The sequence below is a fragment of the Schistocerca americana genome, chromosome X (genome assembly GCF_021461395.2).
Source record: "Schistocerca americana isolate TAMUIC-IGC-003095 chromosome X, iqSchAmer2.1, whole genome shotgun sequence".
In the NCBI taxonomy this organism is placed as follows: Eukaryota; Metazoa; Arthropoda; class Insecta; order Orthoptera; family Acrididae; genus Schistocerca; species Schistocerca americana.
The window spans coordinates 759,097,831-759,123,270 of record NC_060130.1 but is presented as its reverse complement, the minus strand read 5'-3'; the positions used below and the strand labels follow the sequence as shown (position 1 = coordinate 759,123,270).

Sequence of the window (25,440 nt, the reverse complement as noted above, 5' to 3'; positions counted from 1 at the left end):
ATGATAGGATAAAATAAATTATTCAGACAATTAAAGAAGACGGAAAATATAATTCTGATGGGCAATGGAACTCAACAGTAGGAGAATAAAGAGAAGGAAAAACAGAAGAATATGGATTGGGGGCAAGGAATGAAAGGGGAGGTACCTGGTAAGGTCTTGAACAGAGCACAATTACTGCTAACATTTGGTTCAAGAATCATAAAAGAAGACTCAATACGTGGATGAGACCTGGATACATCGGACAGATTACGTAATGGTAAGACAGAGATTTCAAAACCACATTTTAAACTACAAAACACTGCCACAAGTAGATGCGGACTGTTTATGAACTGCAGATTAAAACTGGGAGGATATTAAAGAGATGGCACCTGGAAACGTTGAAAGAATCATATATTTCTGCGAGTCGCAAAGGGAGCATTGCATGCTATGGTAATGGAGATATTTCCTCCTCTGCCAAATATTCATTGTAAGACAGTTCACACAACTGCTGTGAAACAGTACGTGTACTTTCTGCTTTCTCCGACAAATTTCCGTTAGGATTGGTCGTCGTTTTGATAAACGGAAGCGCGAACTTCATCACTTCTGACAAATAATACAGTTTCTCACTTCTACGGGAACCACTGGGCAGGGGTTTCTGATGGTGTGGAAATACGGATCGTAAATTTCGCCACTTCTCCTTGCACTCGTTATTTCTGAAAAAAAAGTTATAAATAAATAACATTATAATTAATAAACATGTAAAATATGGCAGATCAAACATAGGTTGTCAAATACAAGCATACACACACGTACCTATGTTATGGATATGAATAACTACAGCTGTATTATGTCTTACAGGTACCTGGCAATGGAATGTACTTTTGCATCACTATCGCTGTACTTTGCTAGAGGGCACAGCACCATTCCATACATCGACCGTGTAACTATTAGAATCATTTGCACACTCCGTCTTCAGGCCACAAGTGGCCCACCGGGACCATCCGACCGCCGTGTCATCCTCAGATGAGGATGCGGATAGTAAGGGCATGTGGTCAGCACACCGCTCTCCCGGTCATTATGATGGTTTTCTTTGACCGGACCGCTACTATTCAGTCGAGTAGCTCCTCAATTGGCATCACGAGGCTGAGTGCACCCCGAAAAATGGAAACAGCGCATGGCGGCCCGGATGGTCACCCATCCAAATGCCGGCCACGCCCGACAGCGCTTAACTTCGGTGATCTGACGGGAACCGGTGTACCCACTACGGCAAGGCCGTTGCCTTTACTAGAATCATTTGGGAAGTGTTAAATCAAACCTACATTCATATTCCAAACTAAGCGGAACAGAAAATGATAATTCAACGTTTTTATTCGCTGTGGAATTTGCCTAACTGCTTGGGTTCATTGGATGGGAAGCACGGCATGGAATAATTATCTGGGACGGGTTCAACAAACTTCTGTTATAAACAGTACCACTCCATACTATTGCTGGCATGCAGTGATGCTGTTGGTTTCTTTATTACAATCGAAACTGGTTATGTAGGTAGAAATAGTGATGGAGGGATATTTCGTGCTTCAGCAACCAAATACAGAATTACAAGTGGAAGGTTAAACTTGCCATTGCCTTTGAGATTACCAGTTGATGAAAATGAATATGATTTCTCTGGTTACTTTGTACTTGATAAGAACAGTCGATAATATGAAGAGAATTAATTATTATAGATTAAGCATAGGAAAAAAAAATCTGTGGAATGCGCATTTGGAATGATGACACAGAAGTTCCAAGTTTAGAGCAGTCCTTTTTGATCATTTGCCCAATAACATAAAATGACTGACATGTGGGATAACAAATTTTAAATCTAACCTAAAATTCATTCCAGGGACGAATTTATATTTAAAAACTGGTAACCTCTAAAAAAATCTTTGGTTTATGAGATAGTTTCGTGAGTAATGTTGTCATTAATGTTAACACTAATCAGATATACACTCTAAGACAAAATAAACCATGCACCACCAAGGAATTATTCGAATGGGACGAAACTCGTTAGAAGTGATGTACAGTCGTGGACAAAACGAGCGAGACCCCTCGCCTTTTCGTTATGCTGATCCGCACGGCTTTAAAGTCTGCTACACAGCATAACAGGCAAGGCGACGAAGTGCTACCAACATACTATGCACAGGCGTGAAATTGACAAACTCTCTGAACTTTTTTAGACTGTTTTCAATAATTTGTAAGACTATATTAATGCTGATTAGTGTGTTAAATACAACACGTAAATATAAGACAGAACTGAAAGAAGAAACGCTAATTGGTATGAAACGGACCAATAAAAATGAATTTCAACTTATCCAGATAACATAACTGTTTCAGTAAGACAAAGAACCCCAGACCGTTACGAATTAGCAAAATATTATCCGCATTCGGCCCCGAAACGGTCTGCGTCAACGTTCAGACCAGTCATACTGGATTACCATTGCTGACCTACCATGAATGTGTGCAAATTTAGCAATGCGTGAAGATTCATAACGAAATTCACTTAAAAATCATTCAGTGCCACACTTAAGTCAATTCCATTATTGACAGAAGCGGAAAAAGGAGGCAGTAACATGTATGAAATTCTACAAGAGTGTCATATTGACATCCACAGAGCGCCAGTACAGAATAAAGCTATCGATAAAACGTATTGGGGGCGCGGGAATTTCTTAAAATTGCTTTACTGATATTCTACGTGCCTCCATCGAGATTAGAACCGAAAACAAACCAGACCTTCCTTTCACTATGCTAGCAGACAACCCAGGCAAACAGCCCTCTATTATTACCCCAGACATGAACAAGCCGGCAATTTCGCAATGAAAATCTGCAGTTTCTGTTGCATAGAGCTTTCTGGACTCAAAAACATGAATTTTCTTCCTTTATGTCACCGCTTATGTGACAATCATTGGGGATGTTTATCGAAATAACAAAATACTGTTATTAGAGAATAAATTATGTAGGATAATTCTGCACCACCCTAGGAAATAAACGGCTGCATAGCTGCCAAACGTTTTCTGCACTGTTTCGAATTCTCCACTAGGCTCGCCACAGCCAGAAAACGTTCATTAGCCGAAGTGTTTCTTAAGCTAGCTAACAATGGGAGTGTTCGCACTTCTAAAACGCGGTGGCATTAATACTGGGATGTGAATTACCACGTGTATAGGCAAATGGATTCTATTTGGATTCCTGTAAATGTGATTTGGATCGAAAGCGCAGCTAGATTAATATGCTGATGTATCGACTGCAACTAGAACATTTCGAATAAAGAGTAGCGGTGTTATTAATGCGGTCCTCATCTTCAGTAGTTGTCGTAGCTGTTTTCGTTGTTAGGATTTCGTCACCTAAACCGGTAAAAACGGAACCCTACTAGTCTCACTTTCTTGACCGTCTATCGGTCTACCCAACCCTTAAAACCCGTTTACCTCCAGAACGGGTGGACATAATAAGCAGAAATGTATCGCACTTCTTGCGGGAACCGGTCCCTTGAAGTGTAAAAAAGTGAGCTTCTAATGTCAACGCAATCTAAAGATACGACCGTTTATGTAAAGAAAATTTACGCGAAAGGTCAAAAAATGGCTTCAAGAACAATGCGACCTAACTGATTAGGTCATCATCCCCTAGACCTAGAACTACTTAAACCTAGCTAGCCTGAGGGCCTCACAGACATCTATGCCCGACGTAAGATTCCAACCTGCGACTGAAGCAGCCGTGCGGTTCGTGACTGAGGCGCCTGGAACCGCTCGGCCACCGCACCCGGCGAAACCTTATTCACCTCGTGTATAATAATAATATATACTGTCTAGTGAGGATAAACTGTACTCGCCAGCAACTCAGATCGTTTGATCACGGAACTTTTACGAAGCTATATTCAAACTTTGTTCGAAGTCGTCTGCTATATCCATTTATAAACACCCTAGGAACGTCGTATCCGATATCCACTTCTGAAGACGCTGGCAGATACTGCAGTACTATAACAAGTAGGTGGGAATTTATTGTTATTGGTCCATGCATGACACTTTATTTCAATATCAATTTAACGCGCCTAGGTGTTCGTATATGGCTGAAACTAATGAACAAATAGTAAATAAACAGCAAACAACTTCGATGTTCAAATCAAATGAAAGTCACATGTCGTAATTACAGTATAATTTCGTTGTTACATCTACATGACTACACCAACAGGATTTGTTTGCAATCCGGACTTACGTGGCTGGCAGAAGCTTCGGATTATTTCTCTACCGTCCCACTCATTAACAGTGTGCGGGAAAAAGGACCACTTAAATCTTTTCTTGCGAGCCTTGAATTACATTATTACTATGGTTTCTTCCTGTGTAAGTTCCCGAGGAAATACCCTGATCTTGCTGAAACTTCGCTCAGTGAAAGAGGGGACAAAATAAGCGAACACGTGTCTCGGCTTATCTGCTTACACTCTACCGCTTCTGAGAAAACGACGGTCAAAGTTTTCAATGCGCTGTTGCTATAGTGTAGATACCTCTTAGCGGGTAAGCATTCAACTGAAGCGGTGGCTCTGCGGCTACCATAGCGACTTCGGAACTTTGCGCTGCGAGTTCGAAACCCGGTTTTTCCTTTTTTACCCCCTCATTCTCTGAATTATCTACGAATGTTTATTCCAATTTATGTTGAACCACTGTTGTCGTTATTCGTCAGTTAATTTACTGTGTAAAGAAATAAGTTAAAAAGGGAACACATAGTGCGTAGTGGGGCGATCACTCTGTTGTAGAAATAATTCAGAAGCCAATATCACTTAAATACTGTATACTGGATAACCGGTTTCAACACACTAAAGGTGCCATCATCGGATCTGAATGTAGATTAACATTTATAAACCATTTGGATATGACGATACATGAGGCAGACCAGATGATTTTAGATCACCTTGTCTCATTCGTTTATAATTTTTTAAATTCATTAATTACACATAAAGTTAATTGGCGAATAATGACAACATTATTTCAACATAAATTAGAAAAAAACATTCGTAGATAATTCTGATAGAGAGGCACGAAGAAAAAATAATAAAAAAAGCCAATATGGCCCCGAACACGGGTCTCAAAGTTAAGAAGGAATGACGGTAGCCACTGAGCCACCGCTTCAATTGCGTTCTCGGCTGCAGAAGGTATCTACACTAGAGCAACAGCGCGTTGATAACTTTGACCGTCGTTTTCTCGGAAACGGTCGAGTGTCTGCAGATAAGCCGAAACACATGTTCGCTTATTTTGTCCTCTCCTTCACTGAGCAAAGTTTCCGGACAATAAGCCTACGACACCTAGCGAGTTCCCCTCGTTAGTCGAGTCGCTTCTTACGACCGGCGAGAATTATGTATGCCTCAGAGTAAACTGCGCCACTTGGAAACACGGCGAGCGGGGATAAACACGTTTTCCGTCTTATAAGGCAAACTTTTACAGCTAAAATTCACGAAGTGTTCTTCAGGTTGCCTCAGATATTTCAGAAATGTTTCTTGCGTTAGGCCTGCCGCATATGCAAAAGTAAACATTTCATTTTATGTAACATTTATTAGCATAAGACATGACAAGAGTGGACCAGTCCCTTGTGAGAAAAATTACAGATTCTAAGTTGCTCCACTATGTAATGACACGGGTACGGGCTTGCGATCTCTCGTTTATGCCATCGATTTCCGTGTTACACATACTTGGCCACTGCGTTGTGGCTGCCATCGTGGAGGAGGCAATCTGTTTCCTGCTAGCGCTGTTTCCGCAGCTGATATTAACCGCGACGAATCATTCAGTCAACGCTAAATGGCCCATCTGGCTGAGGCAGACAAGGGCGCTATAATAGCACTCCATGCAGAGGGATCTTCAAATGCCGACATAGCAAGAACTATGGGTCTTCACAAGTCGACGGTAGCCAGGTGGATCAGACGAAAGGAAGAGAGTGGTAACCTGAATGGGAGGCTTCATGGCCGTCACCGCAAAACAACAGCAGCTCAGGATCAGCAGATACGCCGTTTCAGTGAGAACCACCCATTTGTCAACGCACGACAAATTCAGCAAACTTTGCGTCTGAATGTTGGCAGTAAGACCGTCACTCGTCGTGTAAGGGAAGGTGGACTGAGAGCAAGAAGTGAAAGAGACATTGACTGGTTCCCAAAGAGAAGCTTGCCTTGCTTTTGCTACTGAAAACCTTTCCAGTTTTGGAGGCGAGTGATTTTCACGCACGAAAAAGTTCTCTCTACGGCATCAACTGGAAAAGTACTTGTTTATCGGCCTAAAGGTGTTAGGTATAATCGAAAATATATTTACAGTTGCCGAAGGAGTGGCAGGTAGTCGGTAACGGTATGGGCATGGATATCGGCCGAAGGGTGTGGGCTCCTTTGGGAAGTGGAAGGAAGATTCGATGCGCGCAATTACATATCAATTCTGGAGAACGTGTTGTTGCCTTCTGTGGCAGCAAGATTTTGCGAAGATAAGATCATGTTCCAACAAGATCGCTCGCCTAATCATATGGCATGTGTGGTTAAGAGGTGGTTCGACGACCATAGTAATATTACTGTAATGGAATGGCCACCTAAAGGAGCTGGCATGAATCCCATTGAGAATATTTGGGCAGAAATGGTCAGAGTAATACGAGAAAAGGGGCAGTCACCGTCGACTCGCCGACAGCTTTCTGATGTGATTCATGACGCTTGGAATGAGTTACTTGAATCTCCTAGTTATGTGACTCGAGTTGTGGGCTCAATGCCCAACATACTTCGAGCTGTTGTGGAAGCCGAAGGAGGCTATACGCGATACTAAGCAGCATCAGCAGAGGTGTTTTTTTTCAGCTCTTCACCAATCAGCTGCAAAAGCTGTTTCAAGCTTTTTTTTTTAACTATCAGACGTATATTTTATATAATTTCAAGGAAACGCAGTAAGTGGAATGTGGACTGATTTTTGAGGCTTCATTTTGTGACGGCTAAACAGTCAGCATCATGGGACTCGCTATTTGTCCACATGTGGCTGAACATCAGAGGTGTAAAAAATTTTGAGAGGTGCCGAAGTTCTCTGGAAGAGTGTTTTAGACAAGGATATGATTTTTAATTCATTTCATTTTAACCATTCACACTATGATTTGACATTCTAATCTTTGCTTTCATTTTATTATTATGTATCTTTTCTCCAGTGAAAGGCAACGGTAGTAAGTTTCAAGATATGAAGAATAACTGGAAGTTTTTAATTTGTGGAATAGCGTATTTAACAGTTAATATTTTCAACAAATCTGTAGCTATAGCACATATTAAGAAGCAAGTCAAAAATGGCATTGTGGAAAGATCAGGTTGGTCTCTAACGGGTAACGACGGTAAAATAGCAAATACGAAACTGTGGGTAACAACTATTGTTGATGGTGAGGAGCCATAATCGATATGCCACTTTTCTGTAATTGTATTTCTGAAGTTTATCGTCAGTCCTAGGACTGAAACCGATACTCTGTTTTACGTAAAGAATATAACCTTCAAAGTTTATTTAGCAGCGCAGAATATTAAACCACAGTTTATAGATCAGGAACCTAATCCAACTGCCTTTAATTTTATTTTCACGGACGACATTGAGACAGTAAATAACAAGAGAAATAACAAAACTCTCAGAATCAATATAGAGAATTCAAGTGTCCAGTGGATTCAAAAGTTTGCTATAATAGCGAATAATTGCTTTTACAGACTCCTTCATGCCTACGTTTTCTGTCAGACAATGTTTGAAACTAGGACTAACAAGGTAAACAATTTTTCCACAAATTGTCAAATTGGAGGTCGGAGAGCCAGTTACATAAATTACGATGACGACAAACGTTTTTCAAGTAATCTGATCACAGGAGGCATCCAACGCATTTATTGTGTGTTACATGCACAGTATGTAAACTGGCAACGCCACCAACACACAATACCACTAACAGGGGAACATCCCCATTGCACCGCCCTCAGATTTAGTTATAAGTTGGCACAGTGCATAGGCCTTGAAAAACTGAACACAGAGCAATCGAGAAAACAGGAAGAAGTTGTGTGGAACTATGAAAAAAATAAGCAAAATATACAAACTGAGTAGTCCATGCGCAAGATAGGCAACATCAAGGATAGGCTGAGCTCAGGAGCGCCGTGATCCCGTGGTTAGCGTGAACAGCTGCGGAACGAGAGGTCCTTCATTCAAATCTTCCCTGGAGTGAAAGGTTTAATTTTTATTTTCAGACAATTATTATCTGTCCGTCCGTCAGTCCGATGCGAGGTAACTGCGCCGTAGTATGATGACGCTACACCTAAGCAAACATCGAAACACATGACGTCAGTCGACTACAGCGCACGGAAGAGAGAGTATTCCTGCTAACGAGGCTCCCTGGCTGGCAGTTGACTGTTCGCTACTTTGGACCAGAGTGCATTAAATACGTGAGATGCATTGCGTGGGCAATATGATTCCAGCAAATGTAGCTCGTGACTTCAATAACAATGTCAATGAATATTTTCCGAACTGTAAGGCATCGGAAAATTCCTTAAGGGATCAAACGATTGTCGATCATTTGTATGATTATTTCCTACATTTGTTGATAAACAGTACATGTGGTGATGATTGTCTGAAAATAAAAAAATTAAACAACTCACTCGAGGGAAGACTTGAACGAAGGACCTCTCGTTCGGCAGCTGTTCACTCTAACCACGGCGACCACGTCGCTCCCGAGCGCATACTGTCCTTGATGTTGCTTATCATGCGCATGGACTACTCAGTTTGTATATTTTGCTTATTTTTTTATTAGTTCCACACAACTTCTTCCTGTTTTCTCGATTGATCTGTGTTCAGTTTTTCAAGGCCTATCCACTGTGCCAACTTACAACTAAATCTGAGGAGGGTCCGATGGGGAGGTTCCCTTGTTAGCTATGAAACAACTGTAGCAAAACGGAACATCCTTGTTATCCATGTGATGGATAAGACTACTAATTCGCAACATAAATGTCAATGTAAGCATCAATTTCTGTTGGAACGTGCTTCCTGGACCAAATAACATACATTTCCTATGTCTTCAATGCGAATCATGTAGCAAATATAATTTAAATGACATAAAAATATCGAGTGAAGTTACTAACATAATTATGAACCACTCACAAACTTAAATCGATGGTCACATAGTTGTCAAAAGTGTTCTACAATATTGCCATTGTCCACTAGACTAGCAGCAGGAAGAAAACGTTCGCTCAGCTGTGCTGAGATATCTTGCACTGACGAAGCTCGCGCTTCGAAGACGCCACAGCATCGTCTGCCACCATTTCATGGGAAACGAAATATCTCAAGTGTACAGTCTTAGACATAAAAACTGACCGCCGGCCGGCCGCCACAGAGACTAAGTCCGAGTCGTTCACTTAATGTGGCCAATAAAACCGACCGCCCCTGACAACTCTAAGTCCGGCCATCTGCACAATCTGGCAACACTGTAAGATGCGGAAGTGTTAGGAGGAATTGTTGTTTACTTCCGAGATGTTCTCGGATTGTGTGAGCCCATGGTCTAGTGACAGTGCCGTCGCCCTATTTGTGAGCACATTAGTCAATCTATGGCACCGCTGTCCGGACAGTCTGACGAGTTTGTTAATAGAAGAACTAGCACCGCCCTCCCTGTTTCCATCTGTGCCGATACACCACGTGCCCTCCTCGCTCATCTACATCGGTGTCTTTTACCTCGAACTCAGTTACGTTCGACTTGCCTTACCAGCGACCCAACTGGCGATGGCAAAGACGGTTTATCGGGTCCTGCAACGTGGACGACCCGATAACGTCGTGGAGAGGAAGCACTCGAACGTCAACTGACGAGTAGTGTGGAGGTCAATTCACCTCGTAACACTGGACACTGACGTCACGGCGATGTGGTATATCACTGTCAACGGTAAGCAGGTGACCAGATCAAGGCTACATGCAATCCACGTGGTAGACTCACCCACGCGCACGGAGACGACGATGAACACCGTCTTAGCTGTGGTGAGTCGGCGGCAGTGTGGCACTTAGTGAGGCAAATGTCAGCATACTTCCTTCGAGTAACGCCGAATCATATCGACCCCAAGACTATCTTATTCCCGGATAAGACGTATTACCCACGCACTAAAACTAATGCAATGACGTGGCTTCGTGGACATGTACTGCATTATTTGTTTCAAGACGGCACTAAGGATACTTTAGACTTTTGGAACTATTTGCAGGAACGACATTGATAGACTTCGTAATCCAAAGTATAGATAATATTTTTCCAATTATTTGTGGAGTGCGTTCCACGACCCTCCACGTAGCTGGAACATCACGGGTAAGAGAAGCTAAAATTACAAGACGATGATAGAACACTACACGGTACAACTTGGGATCAAGGTAGACATTCGCGGTCATTACGAGAAGTCATACCTGGATGATACAGCAGATGGAGAGTTTCGTCGTGAACCCTCACACTCTGTAGCAGTATTTGCCCCATTTCCTCTTTTTGTCCCCGATGTGATAAAGGTTTTCGCAGTTTTTGTTTCCCATGCGGTGCAAGATGTAGCACTGGTTAATGGTGGTATGGATTCCACCCTTCAGTTTTGTTTCATGGTTTCCTTAGCCTTTTTCTCCAACCATTAGCATGTTTTTAGTTATGTGCGTCCCCAACTCGACGCAACGAGTGCACTTACTACTTTTCAGTTCCTTACTGTAAAAAAAAAAAGTGGTAATCTTCGTGCATTCTAAACTTATGGTCGTCTATTCGCGTCCAACTTTATTTTTTTTTTTTTTTTTTTACCACACTTCGGTCTAAAGTTATGAGTCTGATTGAGCATCGAAGATAATTCGCTAAACATTCTACCCACCAGCAATACCAGATATTCCAGAAACAACACCGCAGGACAGCTCGTGGATGCGTCACGATCATAACAGCTTACGCTCGAACGTTTCCTCGCGCTGCAGTGGCTACCGGACACCGGCCAGACGCCACCCGCCGCCTGAAATCCGGGGCCGCCCATGTGAACGCAGCGCCACGCTGTCAGTGTATGTATCAACTGTCATTTTCGAATTTGAAGTTCTAGTTATCATGTCGCAGTTAAGCACTGGATTTTGCATACTTGACAATCATGAAATACAGTTATGCATTGTAAAATTGAGTCGCAAGTGGAAGTAGGTGTAACATCTGCAACACAACGTTTACTTTTGGTATAACAGAGGGGTGAATGCAGAGGAGGCAGCTAGAAAGATTTGAACTGTGTTTGGAGCGAGCGCTTTTGGGAAAAATACGCCAGAAAAAGATGTTCGTGTTTTAACAAAGATTGTTCTGGCATGAATGATTTTCCACATTAAGGAAGTCTCGACTACTGATATGTGATAGATTACCATTTTACCATCATGCGACATTTGCATTCAATAGGCAGTGTTCAGAAGTCTGGCGTAGGAGTACTGCATGCTCTAATTCGAAACAACAAAAATCAACGGAGTGACTATTATTGAACGTCATCAGGTCACTCATCGCGCATTCCTATGCGGTTTGTTACTGGTGACGTGTTATGATGCCTTTATCGTTAACTTCCTGAGAAGAAATGAAAGGCTGAGCCCCACCAAAAGACGTAAACTCGAGGAAAGAGTAGTGTGAACTTAATATTTTACATCTGATAAATCCAAAAGTGTGTTTTGGGCTACGAATTCTGCCCCCAGGGTGTGTGCAACACAGCTGTAATTTGTTGCCAACAACTGAGACACCTTTCGGTCGCAATGTAAGAAAATCAAGCAACAAAACTATATCACCTGTGCTACTGCATAATAACGCACTATGTTGATTTGAGAAACAAAACTATCCAGGAGATTGATAGGAAAGTCGTCTCTCAGGCACTTGTATTAATAGGGAAGTCCTCTCTCAAGTACTTGTCCCTCTCGTCATATATTTGTAAAATTTTACCTTTCCCGCTTTTGATCGATCAACCGTCAACGCAGTTAGTTCATTTCCAGACGAAAATACTCTTAAAACTACTCTGGTTTAATGTCATCGTTAGAGCCAGTAGGTTTCCACAGGCGTAGAATTTGTAAACTACTTTAGCATTGTCAGATCGTTTCAGGTATCGTGAAAGAAAATTCTGCTGCTGATTAATTTCTCTTTGATAATTACTGTTGCGTTTAGTAAACTAATGGAAAATGCAATTAAAATATTAACTGTACTAATACAAATTAAATTCAGCTTACTACAGAAACATCACGACGGCAGTCTATCTTAATAAAGCATTAAGTTTCTGTGAGACGATTGAGCCTATTTTAACACGAATTAGTAGGATATTACCGACTTTTGACTTCGAAAAGATTTGTATTTATTTCATTTCCTGTACCATTCGTAAGTATTACGAAAATGTGACATTTCATAGATACAATTATGTGTTCACAACAACAAAAATGTCGGCAGAAAACAAAAGTGGCATTATGAATCTGGCAGTACCGTAAGGTTTTCACTCTGACACTAACAGTTAACTGAAAGTAGCAAGACGAATTTTGCTCGAGCGTTGTCTTACGACTCCCTTATTAAGTTTTTATCTGCCTGCTTGTAGCTGTGCTGCAAAAGAATTAAAAATCTGGCTTTCAGCAAGTCTCGAAAGGCGAACGAAAGCAGCTTGCACCTGGTTACTAAGCATGTTACCTGGGAACTGGTTTTTTCCTAAAGTGGGAAGACATCCTTTTGTGGTTCAATTGGCAAATGTCAGTCAGACGTATGCCGTTAGTCTAAGCGTTTCGGTGTGTTGAATTTGTACCAATGATTTTTCTACAGGTTTTTTCTGTCCCAAATAGAGAGCTGAAGTCTCCCATTAGTATTTTCACGTCATCTTGGTGAATTTTGCTCATAGTATTTTCGAGTGTGTTCCAGAATTTTTCGACATTGTCGGTGTTTTTCTTATTTTCGATCACGGTGGGGACACGTGCATTGATGAGTGCATATTTTTTACTTGGGCTCTGAATGACCATAGTCATAAGTCGCTTGTTGATGGGCCGGCCGCGGTGGCCGAGCGGTTTTAGGCTCTTCAGTCCGGAACCGCGCGAGTGCTAAATTGAAAGCAAATATTTTCAGCCGAGCTCATTGAGGTAACAGACGGTGATCAGAGTAGCGGTAATTTTCACTCAGACGTGTCTGGATTTTGGTTCAATGGATTGAGTAGCCGTTCAGGATTGTGTTAGTATTTGGTTCACCCCTAGTATTTGATTTCCTCGGTACCACCCATATGGGGGAGGTTTCACCTATCCGCCACACGCGATTATTATTATTATTATTATTATTATTATTATTGTCATTATGTCATCAGCAAATCCGATATGGTGTATCTTCCCACCACTGAAATAGATGTATAGTGTTCGATTCAGTATTTCCATCACATAAATGTGGGTTATAATTACGTTACATTGCTGCTAGTAGACATATTTCTCAATTTTTCTTAGACAGTTGCTACCTGTTACTCCATCATAGGAATTTATGTGCGCGGCATTGTTGCAATACAGACGTTCAAATTATCCGATTTCTGTAATTTCATTTCGATACCAGATCGTTTTAATCGGATTCAGCCAGGCAGTCTTAATGTGGATATCCGACTACGACTCACATCATATGATAGACTGGGTAAACCACATTCTTAATCGGACTGTTGAATGTGGAACACTTATCTATGACAGGGCCTGAATTCTTAAACACTGTGGAAAATAATAATCCAATGTGCTTATTACAAATACGTTATTTAAATATAAATACATGAACTAACGAGATAAGAGCTTATTTACAGGAGCAGAGCACTATTCATCATAGCAGAGCAGTGCGAGAGTGGTTTCAGGGCAAGAGAGGACAAAGCTGTTGCCGTTTGTTCCACGATCACCAAACATCAACCAGATAGAGAATATGTGGGCAGAGGTAACAAGGCCATTGCCACGTGGATCTACAAAAGCAAGCGACCTTTGGACATATATAGAAAACATATGTTGGGTAGTAAACCATCACGCTACACTGTCGACGACTTAATGAAATCAATTCCCCTAAGCATTCGAGAAATCTTAAGTAATGATCGTGGGTGGGTTGGTTACTAAAAGTGTAAAATAATGTTCAAATGTGTGTAAAATCTTATGGGAATTAACTGCTAAGGTCATCAGTACCTAAGCTTACACACTACTTAAGCTAAATTATCCTAAGGACAAACACACACACTCATGCCCGAGGGAGGACTCGAACCTCTGCGGGGATCAGCCACGCAGCCCATGACTGCATTGCCCCAGACCGCTCGGCTAATCCAGCGCGGCTACTAGAAGTATACTCGTCCACAAAACCCATGTGGACAATTATCTGATAATCGGTCAAGCTTTGCTTTGTCGCAGCTCTTTATGATACAAGTCCATTTACTTTCAGGCTCCTCCTTACAATTCTTGCAATGCAAGGTAATTGAAAAAAACTCATCCACTCGATGCCAACTGAGGAACTGACTGGTGTGTGTGACTGTGTGTGTGTGTGTGTGTGTGTGTGTGTGTGTGTGTGTGTTTTCGTGTTCATGCACAATCTGAATCAATACTATTAACATTAGAGAGACAACCAACAATGAACATTGCATCAAATATGACTGTAAAGTATTTTAATGCTATGGGAAGTTACAAACTGAATTTTCACCCAACCCACGTCCTGCATATTACGTTAAGTAAGATGTATTAACTCCATAGTATCGTTAGCAGAGACAGTGCACTCTTGTTGTCGAGGCTCGCGACAAGCGCAGCGATCAGCAGTGCCAAATGTCGCCGCGATTTGTTTATGTTGGCTGAGCGTGGACACTGCAGCAGACGCTTCGCCATAAACAGAAAGAAATCACCTTGGCTCTGACTGCAGTGAGCGGATATCACTGCCTGCGTGTTCTTATAGTAACCAACGTGGGACTTTACTCACAGGTGCCATGGAGCAATTGCAACGGTTTTTTTTTTTTGGTCATCAGTCTACTGACTGGTTTGATGCGGCCCGCCACGAATTCCTTTCCTGTGCTAACCTCTTCATCTCAGAGTAGCACTTGCAACCTACGTCCTCAATTATTTGCTTGACGTATTCCAATCTCTGTCTTCCTCTACAGTTTTTGCCCTCTACAGCTCCCTCTAGTACCATGGAAGTCATTCCCTCATGTCTTAGCAGATGTCCTATTATCCTGTCCCTTCTCCTTATCAGTGTTTTCCACATATTCCTTTCCTCTCCGATTCTGCGTAGAACCTCCTCATTCCTTACCTTATCAGTCCACCTAATTTTCAACATTCGTCTATAGCACCACATCTCAAATGCTTCGGTTCTCTTCTGTTCAGATTTTCCCACAGTCCATGTTTCACTACCATACAATGCTGTACTCCAGACGTACATCCTCAGAAATTTCTTCCTCAAATTAAGGCCGGTATTTGATATTAGTAGACTTCTCTTGGCCAGAAATGCCTTTTTTGCCATAGCGAGTCTGCTTTTGATGTCCTCCTTGCTCCGTCCGTCACTGGTTATTTTACTGCCTAGGTAGCAGAATTCCTTAACTTCTTTGACTTCCTGACCATCAATCCTGATGTTAAGTTTCTCGCTGTTCTCATTTCTACTACTTCTCATTACCTTCGTCTTTCTCCGATTTACTGTCAAACCATACTGTGTACTCATTAGACTGTTCATTCCGTTCAGCAGATCATTTAATTCTTCTTCACTTTCACTCAGGATAGCAATGTCATCAGAGAATCGTCGACAAATCCTATGAAAGTGTCTTGATTTTTCTTTAGCCTTGCTTCCATTATTAGCCGTAACGTCAGAATTGCCTCTCTCGTCCCTTTACTTTTCCTAAAGCCAAACTGATTGTCACCTAGCGCATTCTCAATTTTCTTTTCGATTCTTCTGTATATTATTCTTGTAAGCAGCTTCGATGCATGAGCTGTTAAGCTGATTGTGCGATAATTATCGCACTTGTCAGGTCTTGCCGTCTTCGGAATTGTGTGGATGATGCTTTTCCGAAAGTCAGATGGTATATCGCCAGACTCATATATTCTACACACCAACGTGAATAGTCGTTTTGTTGCCACTTCCCCCAATGATTTTAGAAGTTCTGATGGAATGTTATCTATCCCTTCTGCCTTATTTGACCGTAAGTCCTCCAAAGATCTTTCAAATTCCGATTCTAATACTGGATCCCCTATCTCTTCTAAATCGACTCCTGTTTCGTCTTATATCACATCAGACAAATCTTCGCCCTCATAGAGGCTTTCAATGTATTCTTTCCACCTATCTGCTCTCTCCTCTGCATTTAACAGTGGAATTCCCGTTGCACTCTTAATGTTACCACCGTTGCTTTTAATGTCACCAAAGGTTGCTTTGACTTTCCTGTATGCTGAGTCTGTCCTTCCGACAATCATATCTTTTTCGATGTCTTCACATTTTTCCTGCAGCCATTTCGTCTCAGCTTCACTGCACTTCCTATTTATTTCATTCCTCAGCGACTTGTATTTCTGTATTCCTGATTTTCCCGGAACATGTTTGTACTTCCTCCTTTCATCAATCATCTGAAGTATTTCTTCTGTTACCCATGGTTTCTTCGCAGCTACCTTCTTTGTACCTATGTTTTCCTTCCGAACTTCTGTGATGGTCCATTTTAGAGATGTCCATTCCTCTTCAACTGTACTGCCTACTGCGCTATTCCTTATTGCTGTATCTATAGCGTTAGAGAACTTCAAACGTATCTCGTCATTCCTTAGTACTTCCGTATCCCACTTCTTTGCGTATTGATTCTTCCTGACTAATGTCTTGAACTTCAGCCTACTCTTCATCACTACTATATTGTGATCTGAGTCTATATCTGCTCCTGGGTACGCCTTACAATCCAGTATCTGATTTCGGAATCTCTGTCTGACCATGATGTAATCTAATTGAAATCTTGCCGTATCTCCCGGCCTTTTCCAAGTATACCTCCTCCTCTTGTGATTCTTGAACAGGGTATTCGCTATTACTAGCTGAAACTTGTTACAGAACTCAATTAGTCTTTCTCCTCTTTCATTCCTTGTCCCAAGCCCATATTCTCCCGCAACCTTTTCTTCTACTCCTTCCCCTACAACTGCATTCCAGTCGCCTATGACTATTAGCTTTTCGTCCCCCTTTACATACTGCATTACCCTTTCAATATCCTCATACACTTTCTCTATCTGTTCATCTTCAGCTTGCGACGTCGGCATGTGTACCTGAACTATCGTTGTCTGTGTTGGTCTGCTGTCGATTCTGATTAGAACAACCCGGTCACTGAACTATTCACAGTAACACACCCTCTGCCCTACCTTCCTATTCATAACGAATCCTACGCCTGTTATACCATTTTCTGCTGCTGTTGATATTACCCGATACTCATCTGACCAGAAATCCTTGTCTTCCTTCCACTTCACTTCACTGACCCCTACTATATCTAGATTGAGCCTTTGCATTTCCCTTTTCAGATTTTCTAGCTTCCCTACCACGTTCAAGCTTCTGACATTCCACGCCCCGACTCTTAGAACGTTATCCTTTCGTTGATTATTCAATCTTTTTCTCATGGTAACCTCCCCCTTGGCAGTCCCCTCCCGGAGATCCGAATGGGGGACTATTTCGGAATCTTTTGCCAATGGAGAGATCATCATGACACTTCTTCAATTACAGGCCACATGTCCTGTGGATACACGTTACGTGTCCTTAATGCAGTGGTTTCCATTGCCTTCTGCATCCACATGTCGTTGATCATTGCTGATTCTTCCGCCTTTAGGGGCAATTTCCCACCCCTAGGACAAGAGAGTGCCCTGAACCTCTATCTGCTCCTCCGCCCTCTTTGACAAGGCCGTTGGCAGAATGAGGCTGACCTCTTGTGCCTGAAGTCTTCGGCCGCCAATGCTGATTATTTATCAAAATTTAGGCAGTGGCGGGGATCGAACCCGGGACTGAAGACGTTTTTGATTATGAATCAAAGATGATACCCCTAGACCACGGGTACCTGAAGGAGTATCACGTCATTAGTCATCAGAATATTAACCAGTGATGAAATGTACACTATTTGAATCCCAAGAAAGTAGGAACCTTCTCACAAAGGAATGTGATGAGGTGATATCAAAATTTATCCAACATACAAAAATTAACTGCAGGGCTTTCATGTATGCAGTAGTAGCACACAAGGAAATATTATGTCTTGGAAGCGTATATTTCATTTCCTCTTCTCATATTAACGACCTTCTTTTGTATGAAGTGGGAAAATAATCACGAAAAACTTAAGTTTCTGAGAAGCATATAAGTCATTTCCTCTTCTCATATCATAGCCTTTGTTTTAGTATGAGGTAAAAAAAATAAACAATTTAAGGTTCTGAAACATAATATGACACCAGATTCTTATCGTAGGCGCTATCGGGAACGCAAAAAGCAGGGTGCTATCCATTCTTCTGTCCAAAAGTCTGTTTCCTTTCATGCATTACTCACGCTAGGAGATCCTTATTTAAGGACTTGTGGGCATCAAGTTCTTCAGCAGAACAAGCCTTATGTTATTGTGCTAATTACGGTATGGAAAAAATGCAACAAAGACGAGTTGCCCTAGAGCAGTGAGGATATTTGCACATGTCTGTATTCAGCACTGACTGCCAGCTGCCACAACACTTCACAGAATCCTTGCGGCAGCCAACATAACTGTGCGTGCACTTCAGACTTCATTCAGTAAGACGTCAGGAGATGGTTGGAAACGTCAAATTAACATTGCTTTCCGAGTCGTATTCAATCCAGAATGAGGTGTTATTAAGGTAGTTGAACGTTCTAGCAATTACACTTCTATAATTCCCATATGAGTATTCCGATAGCCAAAAGAACCCGTTAGTGTGAAACCATCTGGAACTGCATTAACATCAAACTGCAAGAACTTGAGACAATACTTGGACTATTCTCTTCGCTAGGTGACCTATTACTGATATTTAGGATTCTCTCCGTCCTAGGCGTAATGGAAATGGAACTTCAGAGGCGCTTTCCGCTATTCTTGACAAACATGAGAAACTTGTAATCACTGCGAGTTACGACTGCATGATGATAATGGTTCAGGTTGTCAGTAGTTGTGGTGGTGTTATGCTGTAAAACTGCTTACAGCAACGTTAATGGTGGCACACATAATTTAGCGCTGACTATAGTGTTGTGGCGTCGTCGGTTGTCTTTATTTGGCCTCAGCAAGAGTAATCCAATTTAACGAACGTAGTACTACTTTCACGGGCTGCTAATGACACAGTATGACTACAGAGATCATCGTGCGGGTATTACATTAATTCTGCAATGAATTGCTTAAAAAATATTACACTCAGCTATGCAGCTGGAATGACTCATTACACAGGTACTCTGTGTTGCACTTGGTTAAGTGATCAGTTCGCTGCAATCCTGCTTCTACTGTTTGTAAATACTTGTATACTTCAAAAATGGTTCAAAATGGTTCAAATGGCTCTGAGCACTATGGGACTTAACTACTGTGGTCATCAGTCCCCTAGAACTTAGAACTACTTAAACCTAACTAACCTAAGGACATCACACACATCCATGCCCGAGGCAGGATTCGAACCTGCGACCGTAGCGGTCACGCGGTTCCAGACTGTAGCTTCTATAACCGCACGGCCACTCCGGCCGGCCAAAAATGGTTCAAATGGCTCTGAGCGCTATGGGACTTAACGTATGAGGTCATCAGTCCGCTAGAAGTTAGAACTACTTAAACCTAACTAGCCTAAGGACATCAGACACATCCATGCCCGAGAATGGAGTCGAACGTGAGACCGTAGCTGTCGCGCGGTTACAGACTGTAGCGCCTAGAACCGCTCGGCCACCCTGGCCGACATACTTGTACACTGACCATTCGTTATTTGACTAAATATGTACTACAATCTAATTCGCATGTATATGACATGGGTTAGCGCCGGCACAGAGGTATGACTAAGGATTGGATGCCGTTGGAGTCCCGTTATTTTGATGGCAAGACAAATGTTCGCAAATCACCTCTATTGCCTCAAGAAACAATTGCATCTTAAATATCGAAGGACCGACGTCCACACTGTCACAGCGCGTTGAAATACAGCAACGACGGCAGATGAAAATTTGTGACCGACTGAGCTTCGAACCTAGACCTCCTGCTTACTAGACAGACGTGCTGACCACTGCACTATTATTTTTTTTAAAAAGTTTGAGAAGACTTTCAGCACCATGTAGGCGGAAGCAAAGAGGGCAGGGGTCGAAAATCCGAGGCCTGGCCACAATGCCTCCCCCATACCTGTCACTGAACAGCTGCATTATTCACATGTATTCCATGTTTGCACTCATATATTCCTTTAAATTGTTGAACAAAATTGAAGTAGTAATTATGTTTGTCAAGAATAGCGGAAAGCGCCTCTGAAGTTCCATTTTCATTACGCCTAGGACGGAGAGAATCCCAAATATCAGTAATAGGTCAACTAGCGAAGAGAAGAGTCCACTTATGTCTCAAGTTCTTGCAGTTTGATGTTAATGCAGTTCCAGATGGTTTCACACTAACGGGTTCTTTTGGCTATCGGAATACTCATATGGGAATTATAGAAGTGTAATTGCTAGAACGTTCAACTACCTTAATAACACCTCATTCTGGATTGAATACGACTCGGAAAGCAACGTTAATTTGACGTTTCCAACCATCTCCTGACGTCTTACTGAATGAAGTCTGAAGTGCACGCACAGTTATGTTGGCTGCCGCAAGGATTCTGTGAAGTGTTGTGGCAGCTGGCAGTCATTGCTGAATACAGACATGTGCAAATATCCTCACTGCTCTAGGGCAACTCGTCTTTGTTGCATTTTTTCCATACCGTAATTAGCACAATAACATAAGGCTTGTTCTGCTGAAGAACTTGATGCCTAGAAGTCCTTAAATAAGGATCTCCTAGCGTGAGTAATGCATGAAAGGAAACAGACTTTTGGACAGAAGAATGGATAGCTCCCTGCTTTTTGCGTTTCCGATAGCGCCTACGATAAGAATCTGGTGTCATATTATGTTTCAGAACCCTAAATTGTTTATTTTTTTTACCTCATACTAAAACAAAGGCTATGATATGAGAAGAGGAAATGACTTATATGCTTCTCAGGAACTTGAGTTTTTCGTGTTAATTTTCTCACTTCATTCCAAAACAAGGGCGTTAATATGAGAAGAGGAAATGAAATATACGCTTCCAAGACATAATATTTCCTTGTGTGCTACTACTGCATACATGAAAGGACTGCAGTTAATTTTTGTATGTTGGATAAATTTTGATATCACCTCACATTCCTTTGTGAGAAGGTTCCTATTTTCTTGGGATTCAAATAGAGTGGACATTTCATCACTGGTTAATATTCTGATGACTAATGACATGATACCAGTTGCAATTGCTCCATGGCACCTGTGAGTAGAGTCTCACGTTGGTTACTATAAGAACACGCAGGCAGTGATATCCGCTCAATGCAGTCAGAGCCAAGGTGATTTCTTTCTGTTCATGGCGAAGCGTCTGCTGCAGTGTCCACGCTCAGCCAACATAAACAAATCGCGGCGGCATTGGGCACTGCTGATCGCTGCGCTTGTCGCAGGCCTCGACAACAAGAGCGCACTGACTCTGCTAACGATACTATGGAGTTAACACATCTTACTTAACGTAATACGCAGGACGTAGGTTGGGTGAAAATTCAGTTTGTAACTTCCCATCGCATTAACATACTTTACAGTCATGTTTGATGCAATATTTACTGTCGGTTGTCTCTCTAATGTTAATAGTATTGATTAAGGTTGTGCATGAACACCAAAACTCACTCACTCACACACACACACACACACACGCACACAGTCATTGAGTTCAGTGAGGGTGACAACTACTGTTTGTTGAACAACACATGCACCAGTCAGTTCCTCAGTTGGCATTGAGTGGATGAGTTTTTTTCAATTACCTTGCATTGCAAGAATTGTAAGGTGTAGCCTGAAAGTAAATGGACTTGTATCATAAAGAGCTGCGACAAAGCAAAGCTTGACCGATTATCAGATAATTGTCCATATGGGTTTTGTGGACGAGTATACTTCTAGTAGCCGCGCTGGGTTAGCCGAGCGGTCTGGGGCAATGCAGTCATGGGCTGCGTGGCTGATCCCGGCGGCGGTTCGAGTCCTCCCTCGGGCATGGGTGTATGTGTTTGTCCTTGGGATAATTTAGGTTAAGTAGTGTGTAAGCTTAGGTACTGATGACCTTATCAGTCCGGAACCGCGCGACTGCTACGGTCGCAGGTTCGAATCCTGCCTCGGGCATGGATGTGTGTGATGTCCTTAGGTTAGTTAGGTTTAAGTAGTTCTAAGTTCTAGGGGACTGATGACCACAGATGTTAAGTCCCATAGTGCTCAGAGCCATTTGAACCATTTGATTGATGACCTTAGCAGTTAAGTCCCATACGATTTCACACACATTTGAACATTTGAACATTTGTTCTGCTCCTGTAAATAAACTGTTATCTCGTTAGTTCATATATTTCTATTGAAATAGCGTATTTGTAATAAGCACAATGGATTATTATTTTACACAGTGTTTAAGAATTCAGGCCCTGTCATAGATAAGTGATCTATATTCAACAGAATGTGGTTTGCGCAATCTATCATATGATGAGAGTCGTAGTCGGATATCCACATTAAGACTGCCTGGCTGAATCCGATTAGAACGATCTGGTATCGAAATGAAATTACAGTAATCGGATAATTTGAACGTCTGTATTGCAACAATGCTCCGCACATAAATTCCTATGATGCAGTAAGAGGTAGCAACTGTCTAAGAAAACGTGAGAAATATGTCTACTAGTAGCAATGTAACGTAATTATAACTCACATTTATGTGATGGAGCCGGCCGTGGTGGCCGAGCGGTTCTAGGTGCTTCAGTCCGGAACCGCGCTGCTGCTACGGTCGCAGGTTCGAATCCTGTCTCGGGCATGGATGTGTGTGATGTCCTTAGGTTAGTTAGGTTTAAGTAGTTCTAAGTTCTAGGGGACTGATGACCTTAGATGTTAAGTCCCATAGTGCTCAGAGCCATTTGAACCATTTTTATGTGATGGGAATACTGAATCGAACAATACACATCTATTTCAGTGGTGGGAAGATACACCATATCGGATTTGCTGAGACATAATGACAATAATAATAATAATAGTAATAACAATCGCGTGTGGCGGATAGGGGAAACCCTCCCCCATATGGGTGATACCGAGGAAATCAAATACTAGGGGTGAACCAAATACTAACACAATCCTGAACGGCTACTCAATCCGTTAAACCCATAATAGAGACACGTCTGAGTGAAAATCACCGCTACTCTGGTCACCGTCTGTCAGCTCAATGAGCTCGGCTGAAAATATTTGCTTTCAAAGGCTTCAACACCCTCAGGTCCTGTCCGGTCCTGGTTTCACCCAAGCCAAACCAATGAAACACAAGCAAACATGAACTATGCAAGAAAAGTCAACTTTACCCCAGGTGGTACACAACCCACCTGTCGACAGGGGGCAGTTGGATTTTCGGATTCTGGGGAGTCCAGGTTAGCACGACAGAGAATATCGAAGATCTCTGGTAAATTTCGCTACAAGAAAAAAACATGCATTTAAAAGTAAACATCGATACCTTGATCCAAACACGAAAACTAAATAATCTCACAAAAGAAATCGACCGACAAAAAATTCTCATCCTTGCTCTTCAAGAACCGCGACTAACTGACAATGAAATCTTGCATTAGTGAAACCATTGCATCTTCAAAAGGAAAATACAACAAAAGGTAGCGAAAGGCGTACCAATCTTCGGCATTGCATTTCTCGAACACAGATCTATCATCAACTCTGTCAAAGAAATCACACCCATCAACAACCAAAAGGTTCAAATGGCTCTGAGCACTATGGGACTTAACACCGGAGGTCATCAGTCCCCTAGAAATTAGAACTACTTAAACCTAACTAACGTAAGGACATCACACACATCCATGCCCGAGGCTGGATTCGAACCTGCGACCGTAGCACTCGCGCGGTTCCGGACTGAAGAGCCTAGAACCGCTCGGCCACCGCGGCCGGCCCATCAACAAGCGACTTATGACTATGGTCATTCAGAGCCCAAGTAAAAAATATACACTCATCAATGCACGTGTCCCCACCAACATCGAAAATAAGAAAAACACCGACAATGTCGAAAAATTCTGGAACACACTCGAAAATACTATGAGCAAAATTCACCAAGATGACGTGAAAATACTAATGGGAGACTTCAGCGCTCTATTTGGGACAGAAAAAACCTGTAGAAAAATCATTGGTACAAATTCAACACACCGAAACGCTTAGACTAACGGCACACGTCTGACTGACATTTGCCAATTGAACCACAAAAGGATGTCTTCCCACTTTAGGAAAAAAGCAGTTCCCAGGTAACATGCTTAGTAACCAGGTGCAAGCTGCTTTCGTTCGCCTTTCGAGACTTGCTGAAAGCCAGATTTTTAATTCTTTTGTAGCACAGTTACAAGCAGGCAGATAAAAACTTAATACGAGAATCGTAAGACAACGCTCGAGCAAAATTCGTCTTGCTACTTTCAGTTAACTGTTAGTGTCAGAGTGAAAACCTTACGGTACTGCCAGATTCATAATGCCACTTTTGTTTTCTGCCGACATTTTTGTTGTTGTGAATACATAATTTTATCTATGAAATGTCACATTTTCATAATACTTACGAATGGTACAGGAAATGAAATAAATACAGATCTTTTCGAAGTCAAAAGTCGGTAATATCCTACTAATTCGTGTTAAAATAGGCTCAATCGTCTCACAGAAACTTAATGCTTTATTAAGATAGACTGCCGTCGTGGTGTTTCTGTAGTAAGCTGAATTTAATTTGTATTAGTACAGTGAATATTTTAATTGCATTTTCCATTAGTTTACTAAACGCAACAGTAATTATCAAAGAGAAATTAATCAGCAGCAGAATTTCCTTTCACGATATCTGAAACGATCTGACAATGCTAAAGTAGTTTACGAATTCTACGCCTGTAGAAACCTACTGGCTCAAACGATGTCATTAAACCAGAGTAGTTTTAAGAGTATTTTCGTCTAGAAAGGAATTGCCTTGACGGTTGATCGATCAAGAGCGGGAAAGGTAAAATTTTACAAATATATGACGAGAGGGACAAGTACTTGAGAGAGGACTTCCCTATTAATACAAGTGCCTGAGAGACGACTTTCCTATCAATCTCCTGGATAGTTTTGTTTCTCAAATCAACATAGTGCGTTATTATGCAGTAGCACAGGTGATATAGTTTTGTTGCTTGATTTTCTTACATTGCGACCGAAAGGTGTCTCAGTTGTTGGCAACAAATTACAGCTGTGTTGCACACACCCTGGGGGCAGAATTCGTAGCCCAAAACACACTTTTGGATTTATCAGATGTAAAATATTAA

General features: G+C 41.8%; 1 pseudogene; it reads right to left on the bottom strand.

Annotated features, from left to right (window-relative positions):
- Positions 1–1,141: 1,141 nt before the first annotated feature.
- On the bottom strand, positions 1,142–1,259 carry LOC124557620 (annotated as a pseudogene).
- Between the last annotated feature and the right edge of the window lie 24,181 nt (positions 1,260–25,440).